The sequence below is a fragment of the Anthonomus grandis genome, chromosome 19 (assembly GCF_022605725.1).
Source record: "Anthonomus grandis grandis chromosome 19, icAntGran1.3, whole genome shotgun sequence".
Lineage (NCBI taxonomy): Eukaryota > Metazoa > Arthropoda > Insecta > Coleoptera > Curculionidae > Anthonomus > Anthonomus grandis.
In genome coordinates, this window is record NC_065564.1 from 5,395,400 (window position 1) to 5,415,124 (window position 19,725).

Below are 19,725 nucleotides of genomic sequence, written 5' to 3' on the forward strand. Positions count from 1 at the left end.
TTATGAAAACTAGCAGAAATGGAGCCCTTCATCTCTAGTTTTAAACAGTATAAAGCGTTTAATTTAACATTAACCCTAGTCCTTATTATAAACAAAAATACCTTTGAGCTTATATAAATCTTTATTTACATAATTTGAACCCTTATAACTTTCTTCCTGGTTAATTGCTAGTCATGAAAATTGACAGAAATAGAGCCCTTTACCTTTAGTTTAAACTGATATAACATCCCTAATTTAGCATTAACCCTAGCCCTTATTATAAACAAAAATATCTTTGAGGTTATATCATTCTTCTGTACCAACATTCAAATCCTTGTAACATTCTTCCTGGTTAATTGCAAGTCATCAAAATTGGCAGAAATGGAGCTCTTTATTTCTAGTTTTAAATAGTATAAAGCCCTTAATTTAACATTAACCCTAGCCCTTATTATAAACAAAAATACCTTAGAGGTTAGATAATTCTTCGGTGCTAACTTTCAAATCCTTGTAACATTCTTCCTGGTTTATTACTAGTCATGAAAATTGGCAGAAATAGAGCCCTTTGCTTCTAGTTTAAAATGGTGTAACGCCCTTAATTTAACATTAACCCTAGCCCTTATTATAAACAAAAATAGCTTTGAGCTTATATAAATCTTTATTTACATCATTTGAACCCTTATAACTTTCTTCCTGCTTGATTGCCAATCATGAGAAATGGAGTTCTTTACCTCTAATTTAAAATGGTGTAACGCCCTTAATTTAGTATCATCCCTAGCCCCTATTATAAACAAAAATATGTTTGAGGTTATATCATTTTTCGGTACCAACTTTCAAATCCTTGTAACTTTCTTCCTGATTCATTGCTAGTTATGAAAATTGGCAGAAATGGGGCCCTTCATCTCTAGTTTTAAATAGTATAAAGCCCTTAATTTAACATTAACCCTAGTCCTTCTTATAAACAAAAATGTCTTTGAGGTTAGATAATTCTTCGAAACCAACTTTCAAATCCTTGTAACTTTCTTCCTGGTTCATTGTTAGTCATGAAAATTGACACAAAGGAAGCCCTTCATCTCTAGTCTTAATTTGTATAAAGCCCTTAATTTAACATTAACCCTAGCCCTTATTGTAAACAAAAATACCTTTGAGTTTATATAAATCTTTATTTACCTCATTTGAACCTTTATAACTTTCTGCCTGGTTTATTGCTAGTCATGAAAACGGGCCGAACTAAAGTTCCTTACCTCTAGTTTAAAATGGTATAACGGCCTTAATTTAGCTTTAGCCCTGGCCCTTATTATAAACATAAATATCTTTGAGGTTAGATAATTCTTAGATGCCAACATTCAAATCCTTGTAACATTCTTCCTGGTTCATTGTTAGTCATGAAAACTGGCAAAAATGGAGCCCTTCATCTCTAGTTTTAAATGGTATAACGCCCCTAATTTAGCATTAACCCTATCCCTTATTATAAAGAAAAATACCTTTAAGCTTATATAAATCTTTATTTACATCATTTGAACCCTTATAACTTTCTGCCTGGTTCACTTCTAGTTATGAAAATTGGCTTTAATCGAGCCCTTTACCTCTAGTTTAAAATGGTGTAACGTCCTTAATTTAATGTCATTCCTAGCCCTTATTATAAACAAAATATCTGTGAGGTTATGTCATTCTTCGGTACCAACTTTGAAATCCTTGTAACTTTCTTCCTGGTTAATTGCTAGTTATGAAAATTGGCAGAAATGGGATCTTTATCTCTACTTTTAAATAGTATAAAGCCCTTAATTTAACATTTATCTTAGCCCTTATTGTAAACAAAAATACCTTTGAGCTTATATAAATCTATATTTACATTATTTGATCCCTTATAACTTTCTTCCTGGCTCATTGCTGGTCATGAAAATTGGCAGAAATGGAGCCCTTTACCTCTAAATAAGAATGGTATAACGCCCTTAATTCAGCATTAATCCTAGATCTTATTATAAACAAAAATATCTTTGAGGTTATATCATTCTTCGGTACCAACTTTCAAATCCTTGTAACATTCTTCCTGGTCAATTGCTGGTGATGAAAATTGGTAGAAATAGGGTTCTTTACCTCTAGTTTAAAATCGTCTAACGCAATTATGTTAGCATTAACCCTAGCTCTTATTATAAACAAAAATATCTTTGAGCTTGTATAATTCTTTATTTACATCATTTGAACCCTTATAACTTTCTTCCTGGTTAATTGCAACTCATGAAAATTAGCAAAAATGGAGTTCTCTACCTCTAGTTTAAAATGGTGTAACGCCCTTAATTTAGCATCATCCCTAGCCCTTATTATATACAAAATTATCTTTGATGTTAGATAATTCTTCGGTACCAACATTCAAATCCTTGTAACATTCTTCCTGGTTAATTGCTAGTCATGAAAACTGGCACAAATAGAGCCCTTCATCTCTAGTTTCGAATAGTATAAAGCTCTTAATTTAACATAATCCCTAGCCCTTATTATGAACAAAAATATCTTTGAGGTTAGATAATTCTTCGGTGCCAGCTTTCAAATCCTTGTAAGATGCTTCTTGGTTTATTGCTAGTCATGAAAATGAGCAGAAATGGAGGCCTTTATCTCTAGTTTAAAATAGTATAACGCCCTTAATTTAACATTAACCCTAGCCTTTATTATAAACAAAAATACCTTTGAGCTTATATAAATCTTTATTTACATCATTTGAACCCTTATAACTTCCTGCCTGGTTCATTATAAGTCATGAAGCTTGGCAAAAATGGTGCCCTTTACCTCTAATTTAGAATGTTGTAACTCCCTTAATTTAACATTAACCCTAGCCCTTATTATAAACAAAATATCTGTGAGGTTATGTCATTCTTCGGTACCAATTTTCAAATGCTTGTAACATTCTTCCTGGTTAATTGCAAGTCATGAAAATTGGTAGAAATGCAGCCCTTTACCTCTAGTTTTAAACAATATAAAGCCTTTAATTTAATATTAACCCTAGCCTTTATTGTAAATAAAATACCTTTGAGTTTATATAAATCTTTATTTACCTCATATGAACCTTTATAACTTTCTGCCTGGTTTATTGCTAGTCATGAAAACCGGCAGAAATAGAGCCCTTTACTTCTAGTTTAAAATGGTGTAACGCCCTTAATTTAGCATTAACCCTAGCCCTTATTAGGAACAAAAATATGTTTGAGGTTAGATAATTCTTCGGTGCCAGCTTTCAAATCCTTGTAACTTTCTGCCTGGTTAATTGCAAGTCATAAAAACTAACAGAAATGGAGCCCTTCATCTCTAGTTTGAAATCGTATAGAGCCCTTAATTTAAGATTAACCCTAGCCCTTATTATAGACAAAAATACCTTTGAGCTTATATAAATCTTTATTTACATCATTTGAACCAATATAACTTTCTGCCTGGTTCATTGCTAGTCATCAAAATTGGCAGAAATGGAGCTCTTTACCTTTAGTTTAAAATGGTGTAATGCTCTTTATGTAGCCTTAACTCTAGCCCTTATTATAAACAAAAATATCTTTGAGGTTAGTTAATTCTTAGGTACCAGCTTTCAAATTCTTGTAACATCCTTCCTGCTTAATTGCAAGTCATGAAAATTGCCAGAAATGGAGCCCTTCACCTCTAGTTTAAAATGGTGTAACGCCCTTAATTTAGCATTAACCCTAGCCCTTATTATAAACAAAAATACCTTTGAGCTTTTATAAGTCTTTATTTACATCATTTGAACCCTTATAACTTTCTGCCTGGTTCATTGCTAGTCTTAAAAACTGGCAGAAATGGAGTTCTTTACCTCTAGTTTAAAATGGTGTAACGCCCTTAATTTAACAATAACCCTAGCCCTTATTATAAACAAAAATATCTTTGAGGTTATATCATTCTTCTGTACCAACATTCAAATCCTTGTAACATTCTTCCTGGTTAATTGCAAGTCATCAAAATTGGCAGAAATGGAGCTCTTTATTTCTAGTTTTAAATAGTATAAAGCCCTAAATTTAACATTAACCCTAACCCTTATTATAAACAAAAATAACTTAGAGGTTAGATAATTCTTCGGTGCTAACTTTCAAATCCTTGTAACATTCTTCCTGGTTCATTACTAGTCATGAAAATTGGCAGAAATAGAGCCCTTTACTTCTAGTTTAAAATGGTGTAAAGCCCTTAATTTAGCATCATCCCTAGCCCTTATTATAAACAAAAATATCCTTAAGGTTAGATAATTCTTCGGTGCCAGCTTTCAAATCCTTGTTACTTTCTGCCTGGTTCATTGCCAGTCATGAAAACTGGCAGAAATGGAGTTCTTTACCTCTAGTTTAAAATGGTGTAACGCCCTTAATTTAACAATAACCCTAGCCCTTATTATAAACAAAAATATCTTTGAGGTTATATCATTCTTCTGTACCAACATTCAAATCCTTGTAACATTCTTCCTGGTTAATTGCAAGTCATCAAAATTGGCAGAAATGGAGCTCTTTATTTCTAGTTTTAAATAGTATAAAGCCCTAAATTTAACATTAACCCTAACCCTTATTATGAACAAAAATACCTTAGAGGTTAGATAATTCTTCGGTGCTAACTTTCAAATCCTTGTAACATTCTTCCTGGTTCATTACTAGTCATGAAAATTGGCAGAAATAGAGCCCTTTACTTCTAGTTTAAAATGGTGTAACGCCCTTAATTTAGCATCATCCCTAGCCCTTATTATAAACAAAAATATCCTTGAGGTTAGATAATTCTTCGGTGTCAGAATTCAAATCCTTCTAACATTCTTCATGGTTAATTACAAGTCATGAAGATTGGTAGAAATGCAGCCCTTTACCTCTACTTTTAAATAGTATAAAGCCCTTAATTTAGCATTAACCCTAGCCCTTATTATGAACAAAAATATCTTTGAGGTTATATCATTCTTCTGTACCAACATTCAAATCCTTGTAACATTCTTCCTGGTTAATTGCAAGTCATCAAAATTGGCAGAAATGGAGCTCTTTATTTCTAGTTTTAAAAAGTATAAAGCCCTTAATTTAGCATTAACCCTAGCCCTTATTATGAACAAAAATATCTTTGAGGTTATATCATTCTTCGGCATCAACTTTCAAATCCTTGTAATTTTCTTCCTGGTTAAATGTAAGTCATGAAAATTGGCAGAAATGCCGCCCTTTAGCTCGAGTTTTAAACAGTATTAAGCCCTTAATTTAACATTAACCCTAGCCCTTATTATAAACAAAAATACCTTTGACCTTATAAAAATCTTTATTTTCATCATTTGAACCCTTATAACCTTCTTCCTGGTTAATTGCAAATCATAAAAATTGGCAGAAATGCAGGCCTTCACCTCTAGTTTTAAACAGTATAAAGCCCTTAATTTAGCATTCGCCCTAGCCCTTATTATGAACAAAAATATGTTTGAGGTTAGATAATTCTTCGGTGCCAGCATTCAAATCCTTGTAACACTCTTCCTGGTTAATTGCTAGTCATGAAAACTGGCAGAAATGGAGTTCTTGACCTCTAGTTTAAAATGGTATAACGCCCTTAATTTAGTATCATCCCTGGCCCTTATTATAAACAAAATATCTGTGAGGTTATGTCATTCTTCGGTACCAACTTTGAAATCCTTGTAACTTTCTTTCTGGTTCATTGCTAGTTATGAAAACTGGCAATCAATAAAGTTCTTTACCTCTAGTTTAAAATAGTATAAAGCCCTTAATTTAACATTAACCCTAGCCCTTCTTATGAACAAAAATATCTTTGAGGTTATGCCATCCTTCGGTACCAACATTCAAATCCTTGTAACTTTCTTCCTGGTCAATTGTTATTCATGAAAACTAGCAGTAATGGAGCCCTTCATCTCTAGTTTTAAATAGTATAAAGCGTTTAATTTAACATTAACCCTAGCACTTATTATAAACAAAAATACCTTTGAGCTTATATAATTCTTAATTTACATCATTTGAACCCTTATAACTTTCTTCCTGGTCAATTGCTAGTCATGAAAACTAACAGAAATAAAGTTCTTTACCTCTAGTTTAAAATGGTGTAACGCCCTTAATTTAGCTTTAGCCCTAGCCCTTATTATAAACAAAAATATCTTTGAGGTTATGCCATCCTTCGGTACCAACATTCAAATCCTTGTAACTTTCTTCCTGGTCAATTGCTAGTCATGAAAATTGACAGAAAGGGAGTTCTTTACCTCTAGTTTAAACTGGTGTAACGCTCTTAATTTAACATTAACCCTAGCCCTTATTATAAACAAAAATACCTTTGAGCTTATATAATTCTTAATTTACATCATTTGAACCCTTATAACTTTCTTCCTGGTCAATTGCTAGTCATGAAAACTAACAGAAATAAAGTTCTTTACCTCTAGTTTAAAATGGTGTAACGCTCTTAATTTAGTATTATCCCAAGCCCTTATTATAAACAAAATATCTGTGAGGTTATGTCATTCTTCGGTACCAACTTTCAAATCCTTGTAACTTTCTTTCTGGTTAATTGCTATTAATTAAAACTGACAGAAATGGAGCCCTTCATCTCTTATTTTAAATAGTATAAAGCCTTTAATTTAACATTAACCCTAGCTCTTATTATGAACAAAAATATCTGTGAGGTTAGATAATTCTTCGGTACCAACTTTCAAATCCTTGTAACATTCTTCCTGGTTCATTGCTAGTCATGAAAATTGGCAAAAATGAAGTTCTTTACTTCTTGTTTAAAATGGTATAACGCTCTGAATTTAGTATCAATTCTAGCCCTTATTATAAACAAAAATACCTTTGAGCTTGTATAATTCTTTATTTACATCATTTGAACCCTTACAACATTCTGCCTAGTTCATTACTAGTCATGAAACCTTGCAAAAATGGAGCCCTTCATCTCTAATTTTAAATAGTATAAAGCCCTTAATTTAACATTAACCCTAGGCCTTATTATAAACAAAAATATCTTTGAGGTTAGATAATTCTTCGGTGGCAGCTTTCAAATCCTTGTAACATTTTTCCTGGTTCATTGCTAGTAATGAAACTTTGCAAAAATGGAGTCCTTTACCTTTAGTTTAAACTGATATAACATCCCTAATTTAGTATTAACCCTAGCCCTTATTATAAACAAAAATATCTTTGAGGTTATATAATTCTTCGGTACCAAATTTCATATCCTTGTAACTTTCTTCCCCGTTAATTGCAAGTCATGAAAATTGACAGCAATGGAGCCCTTCACCTCTAGTCTTACTAAGTATAAAGCCCTTAATTTAACATTAACCCTAGGCCTTATTATGAACAAAAATACCTTTGAGCCTATATAATTCTTTATTTACATCATTTGATCCCTTATAACTTTCTTCCTAATTTATTGCTAGTCATGAAAATTGGCAGAAATGGAGTTCTTTACCTCTAGTTTAATATAGTATAAAGCCCTTAATTTAAAATTAACCCTAGCCCTTATTATAAACAAGAATATCTTTGAGGTTATATCATTCTTCGGTACCAGCTTTCAAATCTTTGTAACTTTCCTCTCGGCTCATTGCTGGTCATGAAAATTGGCAGAAATGAAGTTCTTTACCTTTAGTTTAAAATGGTGTAACGCCGTTAATTTAGTATCATTCCTAGCCCTTATTATAAACAAAATATCTGTGAGGTTATGTCATTCTTCGGTACCAACTTTGAAATCCTTGTAACTTTCTTCCTGGTTAATTGCTAGTTATGAAAATTGGCAGAAATAAAGCCCTTCACCTGTAGTTTGAAACAGTATAAAGCCCTTAATTTAATATTAACCCTAGCCCTTATTATAAACAAAAATACATTTGAGCCTATATAATTCTTTATTTACATTATTTGAACCCTTATAACTTTCTACCTGGTTAAATGCAAGTCATGAAAATAGGGAGAAATGCAGCCCTTCACCTCTAGTTTTAAATAGTATAAAGCCCTTAATTTAACATTAACCCTGGCCTTTATTATGAACAAATATATCTTTGAGGTTAGATAATTCTTCGGTGCTAACTTTCAAATCTTTGTAACATACTTCCTGGTTAATTGCTAGTCATGAAAATTGACAGAAATACAGCCCTTTACCTCTAGTTTAAAATAGTGTAACGCCCTTAATTTAGCCTGAACCCTAGCCGTTATTATAAACAAAAATACCTTTGAGTTTATATAAATCTTTATTTACCTCATTTGAACCTTTATAACTTTCTGCCTGGTTTATTGCTAGTCATGAAAACGGGCCGAAATAAAGTTCCTTACCTCTAGTTTAAAATGGTATAACGGCCTTAATTTAGCTTTAGCCCTGGCCCTTATTATAAACAAAAATACCTTTGTGGTTAGATAATTCTTCGATGCCAACATTCAAATCCTTGTAACATTCTTCTTGGTTCATTGCTAGTCATGAAACTTTGCAAAAATGGAGATCTTTACCTCTAGTTTAAAAGGGTATAACGCCCCTAATTTAGCATTAACCCTAGCACTTATTATAAACAAAAATACCTTTGAGGTTAGATAATTCTTCGGTGCTAACTTTCAAATACTTGTAACATTTTTCCTGGCCCATTGCTAGTCATGAAAATTGGCAGAAATGGAGCTCTTTACCTCTAGTTTAAAATGGTGTAACGCCCTTAATTTAACATTAACCCTAGTCCTTATTATAAACAAAAATACCTTTGAGCTTATATAAATCTTAATTTACATCATTTGAACCCTTATAACCTTCTTCCTGGTTAATTGCAAATCATAAAAATTGGCAGAAATGCAGCCCTTCACCTCTAGTTTTAAACAGTATAAAGCATTTAATTTAGCATTCGCCCTAGCCCTTATTATGAACAAAAATATGTTTGAGGTTAGATAATTCTTTGGTGCCAGCATTCAAATCCTTGTAACATTCTTCCTGGTTAATTGCTAGTCATGAAAACTGGCAGAAATGGAGTTCTTTACCTCTAGTTTAAAATGGTATAACGCCCTTAATTTAGTATCATCCCTGGCCCTTATTATAAACAAAATATCTGTGAGGTTATGTCATTCTTCGGTACCAACTTTGAAATCCTTGTAACTTTCTTCCTGGTTTATTGCTAGTTATGAAAACTGGAAATCAATAAAGTTCTTTACCTCTAGTTTAAAATAGTATAAAGCCCTTAATTTAACATTAACCCTAGCCCTTCTTATGAACAAAAATATCTTTGAGGTTATGCCATCCTTCGGTACCAACATTCAAATCCTTATAACTTTCTTCCTGGTCAATTGTTATTCATGAAAACTAGCAGTAATGGAGCCCTTCATCTCTAGTTTTAAATAGTATAAAGCGTTTAATTTAACATTAACCCTAACTCTTATTATAAACAAAAATACCTTTGAGCTTGTATAATTCTTTATTTACATTATTTGAACCCTTACAACATTCTGCTTAGTTCATTACTAGTCATGAAACTTTGCAAATATTGAGCCCTTTACCTCTAGTTTAAAATGGTATAACGCCCCTAATTTAGCATTAACCCTAGCACTTATTATAAACAAAAATACCTTTGAAGTTAGATAATTCTTCGGTGCTAACTTTCAAATCCTTGTAACATTCTTCCTGGTTCATTGCTAGTCATGAAAATCTGCAGAAATGGACCTTTTTACCTCTAGTTTAAAATGGTGTAACGCCCTTAATTTAGCTTTAGCCCTAGCCCTTATTATAAACAAAAATATCTTTGAGGTTATGCCATCCTTCGGTACCAACATTCAAATCCTTGTAACTTTCTTCCTGGTTAATTGCTAGTCATGAAAATTGACAGAAATGGAGTTCTTTACCTCTAGTTTAAAATGGTGTAACGCTCTTAATTTAGTATCATCCCTAGCCCTTATTATAAACAAAATATCTGTGAGGTTATGTCATTCTTCGGTACCAACTTTCAAATCCTTGTAACTTTCTTTCTGGTTAATTGCTATTAATTAAAACTGACAGAAATGGAGCCCTTCATCTCTTATTTTAAATAGTATAAAGCCTTTAATTTAACATTAACCCTAGCCCTTATTATGAACAAACATATCTGTGAGGTTAGATAATTCTTCGGTGCTAACTTTCAAATCCTTGTAAGATGCTTCTTGGTTTATTGCTAGTCATGAAAATGAGCAGAAATGGAGTCCTTTATCTCTAGTTTAAAATAGTATAACTCCCTTAATTTAACATTAACCCTAGCCCATATTATAAACAAAATATCTGTGAGGTTATGTCATTCTTCGGTACCAATTTTCAAATTCTTGTAACATTCTTCCTGGTTAATTGCAAGTCATGAAAATTGGTAGAAATGCAGCCCTTTACCTCTAGTTTTAAACAATATAAAGCCTTTAATTTAATATTAACCCTAGCCTTTATTGTAAATAAAATACCTTTGAGTTTATATAAATCGTTATTTACCTCATATGAACCTTTATAACTTTCTGCCTGGTTTATTGCTAGTCATGAAAAATGGCACAAATGGAGTTCTTTACCTCTAGTTTAAAATGGTGTAACGTCCTTAATTTAATGTCATTCCTAGCCCTTATTATAAACAAAATATCTGTGAGGTTATGTCATTCTTCGGTACCAACTTTGAAATCCTTGTAACTTTCTTCCTGGTTAATTGCTAGTTATGAAAATTGGCAGAAATAAAGCCCTTCACCTCTAGTTTAAAATAGTATACAGCCCTTAATTTAGGATTATCCCTAGCCCTTATTATGAACAAAAATATGTTTGAGGTTAGATAATTCTTCGGTGTCAGAATTCAAATCCTTCTAACATTCTTCATGGTTAATTGCAAGTCATGAAGATTGGTAGAAATGCAGCCCTTTACCTCTAGTTTTAAACAGTATAAAGCCCTTAATTTAATATTAACCCTAGCCCTTATTATAAACAAAAATACCTTTGAGCTTATATAAATCTATATTTACATTATTTGATCCCTTATAACTTTCTTCCCGGCTCATTGCTGGTCATGAAAATTGACAGAAATGGAGCCCTTTACCTCTAGTTAAGAATGGTATAACGCCCTTAATTCAATATTAATCCTAGCCCTTATTATAAACAAAAATATCTTTGAGGTTATATCATTCTTCGGTACCAATTTTCAAATCCTTGTAACATTCTTCCTGGTCAATTGCTGGTGATGAAAATTGGTAGAAATAGGGTTCTTTACCTTTAGTTTAAAATGGTCTAACGCAATTATGTTAGCATTAACCCTAGCTCTTATTATAAACAAAAATATCTTTGAGCTTGTATAATTCTTTATTTACATCATTTGAACCCTTATAACTTTCTTTCTGGTTAATTGCAACTCATGAAAATTAGCAAAAATTGAGTTCTCTACATCTAGTTTAAAATGGTGTAACGCCCTTAATTTAGCATCATCCCTAGCCCTTATTATATACAAAAATAACTTTGATGTTAGATAATTCTTCGGTACCAACATTCAAATCCTTGTAACATTCTTTCTGGTTAATTGCTAGTCATGAAAACTGGCACAAATAGAGCCCTTCATCTGTAGTTTCGAATAGTATAAAGCTCTTAATTTAACATTATGCCTAGCCCTTATTATGAACAAAAATATCTTTAAGGTTAGATAATTCTTCAGTGCCTGCATTCAAATCCTTGTAAGATGCTTCTTGGTTTATTGCTAGTCATGAAAATGAGCAGAAATGAAGTCCTTTATCTCTAGTTTAAAATAGTATAACTCCCTTAATTTAACATTAACCCTAGCCCTTATTATAAACAAAAAAACCTTTGAGCTTATATAAATCTTTATTTACATCATTTGATCCCTTATAACTTTCTTCCTGGCTCATTGCTAGTCAGAAAAACTGGCAGAAATGGAGCCCCTTACCTCTATTATAAAACGGTGTAACCCCCCTAATTTAGTATCATCCCTAGCCCTTAATATAAACAAAATATCTGTGAGGTTATGTCATTCTTCGGTACCAACATTCAAATCCTTGTAACTTTCTTCCTGGTCAATTGTTATTCATGAAAACTAGCAGTAATGAAGCCCTTCATCTCTAGTTTTAAATAGTATAAAGCGTTTAATTTAACATTAACCCTAACTCTTATTGTAAACAAAAATACCTTTGAGCTTGTATAATTCTTTATTTACATTATTTGAACCCTTACAACATTCTGCTTAGTTCATTACTAGTCATGAAACTTTGCAAAAATTGAGCCTTTTACGTCTAGTTTAAAATGGTATAACGCCCCTAATTTAGCATTAACCCTAGCACTTATTATAAACAAAAATACCTTTGAGGTTAGATAATTCTTCGGTGCTAACTTTCAAATCCTTGTAACATTCTTCCTGGTTCATTGCTAGTCATGAAAATCTGCAGAAATGGACCTTTTTACCTCTAGTTTAAAATGGTGTAACGCCCTTAATTTAGCTTTAGCCCTAGCCCTTATTATAAACAAAAATATCTTTGAGGTTATGCCATCCTTCGGTACCAACATTCAAATCCTTGTTACTTTCTTCCTGGTCAATTGCTAGTCATGAAAATTGACAGAAATGGAGTTCTTTACCTCTAGTTTAAACTGGTGTAACGCCCTTAATTTAACATTAACCCTAGCCCTTATTATAAACAAAAATACCTTTGAGCTTATATAAATCTTTATTTACATAATTTGATCCCTTATAACATTCTTCCTGGTTCATTGCTACTCATGAAAACTGGCAGAAATAGAGCCCTTTACCTCTAGTTTAAAATGGTATAACGCCCTTGATTAAGCCTTAACCCTAACCTTTATTATGAACAAAAAGATCTTTGAGGTTAGATAATTCTTCGGTGCTAGCTTTCAAATCCTTGTAACATTCTTCCTGATTCATTGCTAGTCATGAAAATTGGCAGATATGCAGCCCTTCACCTCTAGTTTTACATAGTGTAAACCTCTTAATTTTACATTTACCCTAGCCCTTATTATGAACAAAAATATCTTTGAGGTTATATCATTTTTCGGTACCAACTTTCAAAACCTTGTAACTTTCTTCCTAGTTAATTGCTAGTCATAAAAACTGACAGAAATGGAGCCCTTCATCTCTAGTTTAAAACAGTATAAAGCCCTCAATTTTACATTAACCCTAGCACTTATTATAAACAAAAATACCTTTGAGCTTATATAATTCTTTATTTACATCATTTGAACCCTTATAACTTTTTTCCTGGTTAATTCTTAGTCATGAAAATTGACAGAAATGGATTTCTTTATTTCTAGTTTAAAATAGTATAACTCTCTTAATTTAACATTAACCCTAGCCCTTATTATAAACAAAATATCTGTGAGGTTATGTCATTCTTCGGTACCAATTTTCAAATTCTTGTAACATTCTTCCTGGTTAATTGCAAGTCATGAAAATTGATAGAAATGCAGCCCTTTACCTCTAGTTTTAAACAATATAAAGCCTTTAATTTAATATTAACCCTAGCCTTTATTGTAAATAAAATACCTTTGAGTTTATATAAATCGTTATTTACCTCATATGAACCTTTATAACTTTCTGCCTGGTTTATTGCTAGTCATGAAAAACGGCCGAAATGGAGTTCCTTACCTCTAGTTTAAAATGGAATAACGCTCCTAATTTAGCATTAACCCTAGCCCTTATTATAAACAAAAATACCTTTAAGCTTCTATAAATCTTTATTTACATCATTTGAACCCTTATAACTTTCTTCCTGCTTAATTGCTAATCATGAAAATTGAAAATTGACAGAAATTAAGTTATTTACCTTAAGTTTAAAATGGTGTAACGCTCTTAATTTAGTATCATCCCTAGCCCTTATTATAAACAAAATATCTGTGAGGTTATGTCACTCTTCGGTACCAACTTTCAAATCCTTGTAACATTTTTCCTGGTTCATTGCTAGTCATAAAAACTGGCAAAAATGGAGTTCTTTACATCTAGTTTTAAACAGTATAAAGTCCTTAATTTAATATTAACCCTAGCCTTTATTATAAACAAAAATACCTTGAGCCTATATTAATCTTTATTTACATCATTTGAACTCTTATAACTTTCTGCCTGATTTATTGCTAGTCATGAAACTTTTCAAAAATGGAGTCCTTTACCTCTAGTTTAAAATGGTGTAACGCCCTTAATTTAGTATCATCCCTGGCCCTTATTATAAACAAAATATCTGTGAGGTTATGTCATTCTTCAGTACCAACTTTGAAATCATTGTAACTCTCTTCCTGGTTAATTGCTAGTTATGAGAATTGGCAGAAATGCAGCCCTTCACCTCTAGTTTTAAACAGTATAAAGCCCTTAATTTTATATTAAGCCTAGCCCTTATTATAAATAAAAATATCTTTGAGGTTATATAATTCTTCGGTATCAACATTCAAATCCTTGTAACTTTCTTCCTGGTTAATTGCTAGTCATGAAAACTGGCAGAAATGCAGTTCTTCACCTCTAGTTTAAAATGGTGTAACGCTCTTAATTTAGTATCATCCCTAGCCCTTATTATAAACAAAATATCTTTGAGGTTATATAATTCTTCGGTGCCAGCTTCCAAATGCTTGTAACTTTCTTCCTGGTAAATTGCTTATCATGAATATTGGCAGAAATGGAGTTCTTTACCTCTAGTTTCAAACAGTATGAAGCCCTTAATTTAACATTAACCGTAGCCCTTATTGGAAACAAAAATACTTTTGAGCTTATATAAATATTTATTTACATAATTTGAACCCTTATAACTTTCTGCGTGGTTCATTGTTAGTCATGAAAATTGGCACAAATGGAACCATATACCTCTAGTTTAAAATGGTGTAACGCCCTTAATTTAGCATTAACCCTAGCCCTTATTATAAACAAAAATACCTTTGAGCTTATATAAATCTATATTTACATCATTTGAACCCTTATAACTTTCTGCCTGGTTCATTGCAAGTCATGAAAATTTGCAAAAATGGAGCTCTTTGTCTCTAGTTTAAAATGATATAATGCTCCTAATTAAGCATTAACCCTAGCCCTTATTATAAACAAAAATATATTTGAGCTTGTATAATTCTTTATTTACATCATTTGAACCCTTACAACATTCTGCCTAGTTCATTACTAGTCATGAAATTTTGCAAAAATGGAGCCCTTCATCTCTAATTTTAAATAGTATAAAGCCCTTAATTTAACATTAACCCTAGCCCTTATTATAAACAAAAATACCTTTGAGCTTATATAAATCTTTATTTACATAATTTGAACCCTTATAACTTTCTTCCTGGTTAATTGCTAGTCATGAAAATTGACAGAAATAGAGCCCTTTACTTCTAGTTTAAAATGGTATAATGTCCTTAAATTAACATTAACCCTAGGCCTTATTATAAACAAAAATATCTTTGAGGTTAGATAATTCTTCGGTGGCAGCTTTCAAATCCTTGTAACATTTTTCCTGGTTCATTGCTAGTAATGAAACTTTGCAAAAATGAAGTCCTTTACCTTTAGTTTAAACTGATATAACATCCCTAATTTAGTATTGACCCTAGCCCTTATTATAAACAAAAATATCTTTGAGGTTATATAATTCTTCGGTACCAACTTTGAAATCCTTGTAACTTTCTTCCTGGTTAATTGCTAGTTATGAAAATTGGCAGAAATAAAGCCCTTCACCTGTAGTTTAAAATAGTGTAAAGCCTTAATTTAGCATTATCCCTAGCCCTTATTATGAACAATATTATGTTTGAGTTTAGATAATTCTTCGGTGTCAGAATTCAAATCCTTCTAACATTCTTCCTGGTTAATTGCAAGTCATGAAAATTGGTAGAAATGCAGCCCTTTACCTCTAGTTTTAAACAATATAAAGCCTTTAATTTAATATTAACCCTAGCCTTTATTGTAAATAAAATACCTTTGAGTTTATATAAATCTTTATTTACATCGTTTGAACCCTTATAACTTTCTGCCTGGTTTATTGTTGCTTATGAAAATTGGCAGAAATGAAGGCCTTTATCTCTAGTTTAAATTAGTGTAACGGCCTTAATTTAACATTAACCCTAGCCCTTATTATAAACAAAAATACCTTAGAGGTTAGATAATTCTTTGGTGCTAACTTTCAAATCCTTGTAACATTCTTCCTGGTTCATTACTAGTCATGAAAATTGGCAGAAATAGAGCCCTTTACTTCTAGTTTAAAATGGTGTAACGCCCTTAATTTAGTATCATCCCTAGCCCTTAATATAAACAGAAATACCTTTGAGCCTATATAATTCTTTATTTACATAATTTAAACCCTTATAACTTTCTGCCTGGTTCATTGCTGCTAATCAATATTGGCAAAAATGAAGCCATTTACCTCAAGTTTAAAACGGTATAACGCCCTTAATTTAGCATTAACCCTAGCCCTTATTAGGAACAAAAATATGTTTGAGGTTAGATAATTCTTCGGTGCCAGCATTCAAATCCTTGTAACATTCTTCCTGGTTAATTGCTAGTCATGAAAATTGGCAGAAATGGAGCTCCTTACCTGTAGTTTTAAATAGTATAAAGGCCTTAATTTAACATTAGCCCTAGCCCTTATTATAAACAAAAATACCTTTTAGTTTATAAAAATATTTATTTACATCATTTGATCCCTTATAACATTCTTCCTGGTTCATTGCTAGTCATGAAAACTGGCAGAAAGAGAGCTCTTTACCTCTAGTTTAAAATGGTGTAACGCCCTTATTTTAGCTTTAACCCTAGCCCTTAATAGGAACAAAAATATCTTTGAGGTTATATAATTCTTCGGTGCCAGCTTTCAAATCCTTGTAACTTTCTTCCTGGTTAATTGCAAGTCATAAAACCTAACAGAAATGGAGCCCTTTATCTCTAGTTTTAAATCGTATAGAGCCCTTAATTTAAGATTAACCCTAGCCCTTATTATACACAAAAATACCTTTGAGCTTATATAAATCTTTATTTACATCATTTGAACCCTTATAACTTTCTTCCTGGTTCATTGCTAGTCATGAAAATTGGCAGAAATGCAGTTCTTCACCTCTAGTTTCACATAGTATAAACCCCTTAATTTAACATTAACCCTAGCCCTTATTATAAACAAAAATATCTTTGAGGTTATATAATTCTTCGGTGCCAGCTTTCAAATGCTTGTAACTTTCTTCCTGGTTAATTGCTAGTCATGAAAACTGGCAGAAATGGAGTTCTTTACATCTAGTTTAAAACAGTATAAAGCCCTTAATTTAACGTTAACCCTAGCCCTTATTATAAACAAAAATACCTTGAGCCTATATTAATCTTTATTTACATCATTTGAACTCTTATAACTTTCTGCCTGATTTATTGCTAGTCATGAAACGTTTCAAAAATAGAGTCCTTTACCTCTAGTTTAAAATGGTGTAACGCCCTTAATTTAGTATCATCCCTGGCCCTTATTATAAACAAAATATCTGTGAGGTTATGTCATTCTTCGGTACCAACTTTGAAATCCTTGTAACTTTCTTCCTGGTTTATTGCTAGTTATGAAAACTGGCAGAAATGCACTTCTTCACCTCTAGTCTTACATAGTATAAACCCCTTAATTTAACATTAACCCTAGCCCTTGTTATAAACAAAAATACCTTTGAGCTTATAAAAATCTTTATTTACATCATTTGAACCCTTATAACCTTCTTCCTGGTTAATTGCAAATCATAAAAATTGGCAGAAATGCAGCCCTTCACCTCTAGTTTTAAACAGTATAAAGCATTTAATTTAGCATTCGCCCTAGCCCTTATTATGAACAAAAATATGTTTGAGGTTAGATAATTCTTCGGTGCCAGCATTCAAATCCTTGTAACATTCTTCCTGGTTAATTGCTAGTCATGAAAACTGGCAGAAATGGAGTTTCATTACCTCTAGTTTAAAATGGTATAACGCGCTTAATTTAGTATCATCCCTGGCCCTTATTATAAACAAAATATCTGTGAGGTTATGTCATTCTTCGGTACCAACTTTGAAATCCTTGTAACTTTCTTCCTGGTTAATTGCTAGTTATGAAAATTGGCAGAAATAGAGCCCTTCACCTCTAGTTTAAAATAGTATAAAGCCCTTAATTTAACATCATCCCTAGTCCTTATTATGAACAAAAATATGTTTGAGGTCATATCATTCTTCTGTACCAATTTTCAAATTCTTGTAACATTCTTCCTGGTTAATTGCAAGTCATGAAAATTACTAGAAATGCAGCCCTTTACCTCTAGTTTTAAACAGTATAAAGCCCTTAATCTAATATTAACCCTAGCCCTTATTATAAACAAAAATACCTTTGAGCTTATATAAATCTTTATTTACATCATTTGATCCCTTATAACTTTCTTCCTGGCTCATTGCTAGTCATGAAAACTGGCAGAAATGGAGCCCTTTACCTCTTTTATAAAAGGGTGTAACGCCCTTAATTTAGTATCATCCCTACCCCTTATTATAAACAAAATATCTGTGAGGTTATGTCATTCTTCGGTACCAACTTTTAAATCCTTGTAACTTTCTTCCTGGTTTATTGCTAGTTATGAAAACTGGCAATCAATAAAGTTCTTTACCTTTAGTTTAAAATAGTATAAAGCCCTTAATTTAACATTAACCCTAGCCCTTCTTATGAACAAAAATATCTTTGAGGTTATGCCATCCTTCGGTACCAACATTCAAATCCTTGTAACTTGCTTCCTGGTCAATTGTTATTCATGAAAACTAGCAGTAATGGAGCCCTTCATCTCTAGTTTTAAATAGTATAAAGCGTTTAATTTAACATTAACCCTAACTCTTATTATAAACAAAAATACCTTTGAGCTTGTATAATTCTTTATTTACATTATTTGAACCCTTACAACATTCTGCTTAGTTCATTACTAGTCATGAAACTTTGCAAAAATTGAGCCCTTTACCTCTAGTTTAAAATGGTATAACGCCCCTAATTTAGCATTAACCCTAGCCCTTATTATAAACAAAAATACCTTTGAGGTTAGATAATTCTTCGGTGCTAACTTTCAAATCCTTGTAACATTCTTCCTGCTTCATTGCTAGTCATGAAAATCTGCAGAAATGGACCTTTTTACCTCTAGTTTAAAATGGTGTAACGCCCTTAATTTAGCTTTAGCCCTAGCCCTTATTATAAACAAAAATATCTTTGAGGTTATATAAATCTTTATTTACATCATTTGATCCCTTATAACTTTGTTCCTGATTCATTGTTAGTCATCAAAATTGGCACAAATGGAGGCCTTTATCTCTAGTTTAAAACGGTATAAAGCCCTTAATTTAACATTAACCTTAGCCCTTATTATAAACAAAAATACCTTTGAGCTTATATAAATCTTTATTTACATCATTTGAATTCTTCTAACTTTCTTCCTGGTTCATTGCTGGTCATGAAAGTTAGCAGAAATGGAGCTCTTTACCTCTAGTTTAAAATGGTGTAACGCCCTTAATTTTACATTGACCCTAGCCCTTATTATGAGCAAAAATATCTTTGAGGTTAGATAATTCTTCGGTGCCAGCTTTTAAATCCTTGTAACATTCTTCCGGGTTAATTGCTAGTCATGAAAATTGGTAAAAATGGAGCCCTTCATCTTCAGTTTTAATTATTATAAAGGCCCTAATTAAACATTAACCCTAGCCTTTATTATAAACAAAAATTCATTTGAGGTTATATAAATCTTTATTTACTTCATTTGAACCCTTATAACTTTCTTCCTAGTTAATTGCTAGTCATGAAAATTGGCAGAAATGGAGCCCTTCATCTCTAGTTTTAAATGGTATAAAGCCCGTAATTTAACATTAACCCTAGCCCT

The 19,725-nt window shown here is 31.9% G+C and overlaps 1 protein-coding gene across 5 annotated transcripts in view; it reads left to right on the top strand.

The window, feature by feature from the left end:
- The window catches only part of LOC126747206 (neurabin-1), a 67,407-nt gene that overhangs the window by 43,569 nt on the left and 4,113 nt on the right, over positions 1-19,725 (top strand). The gene's annotated exons all lie outside the window — the stretch shown is intronic.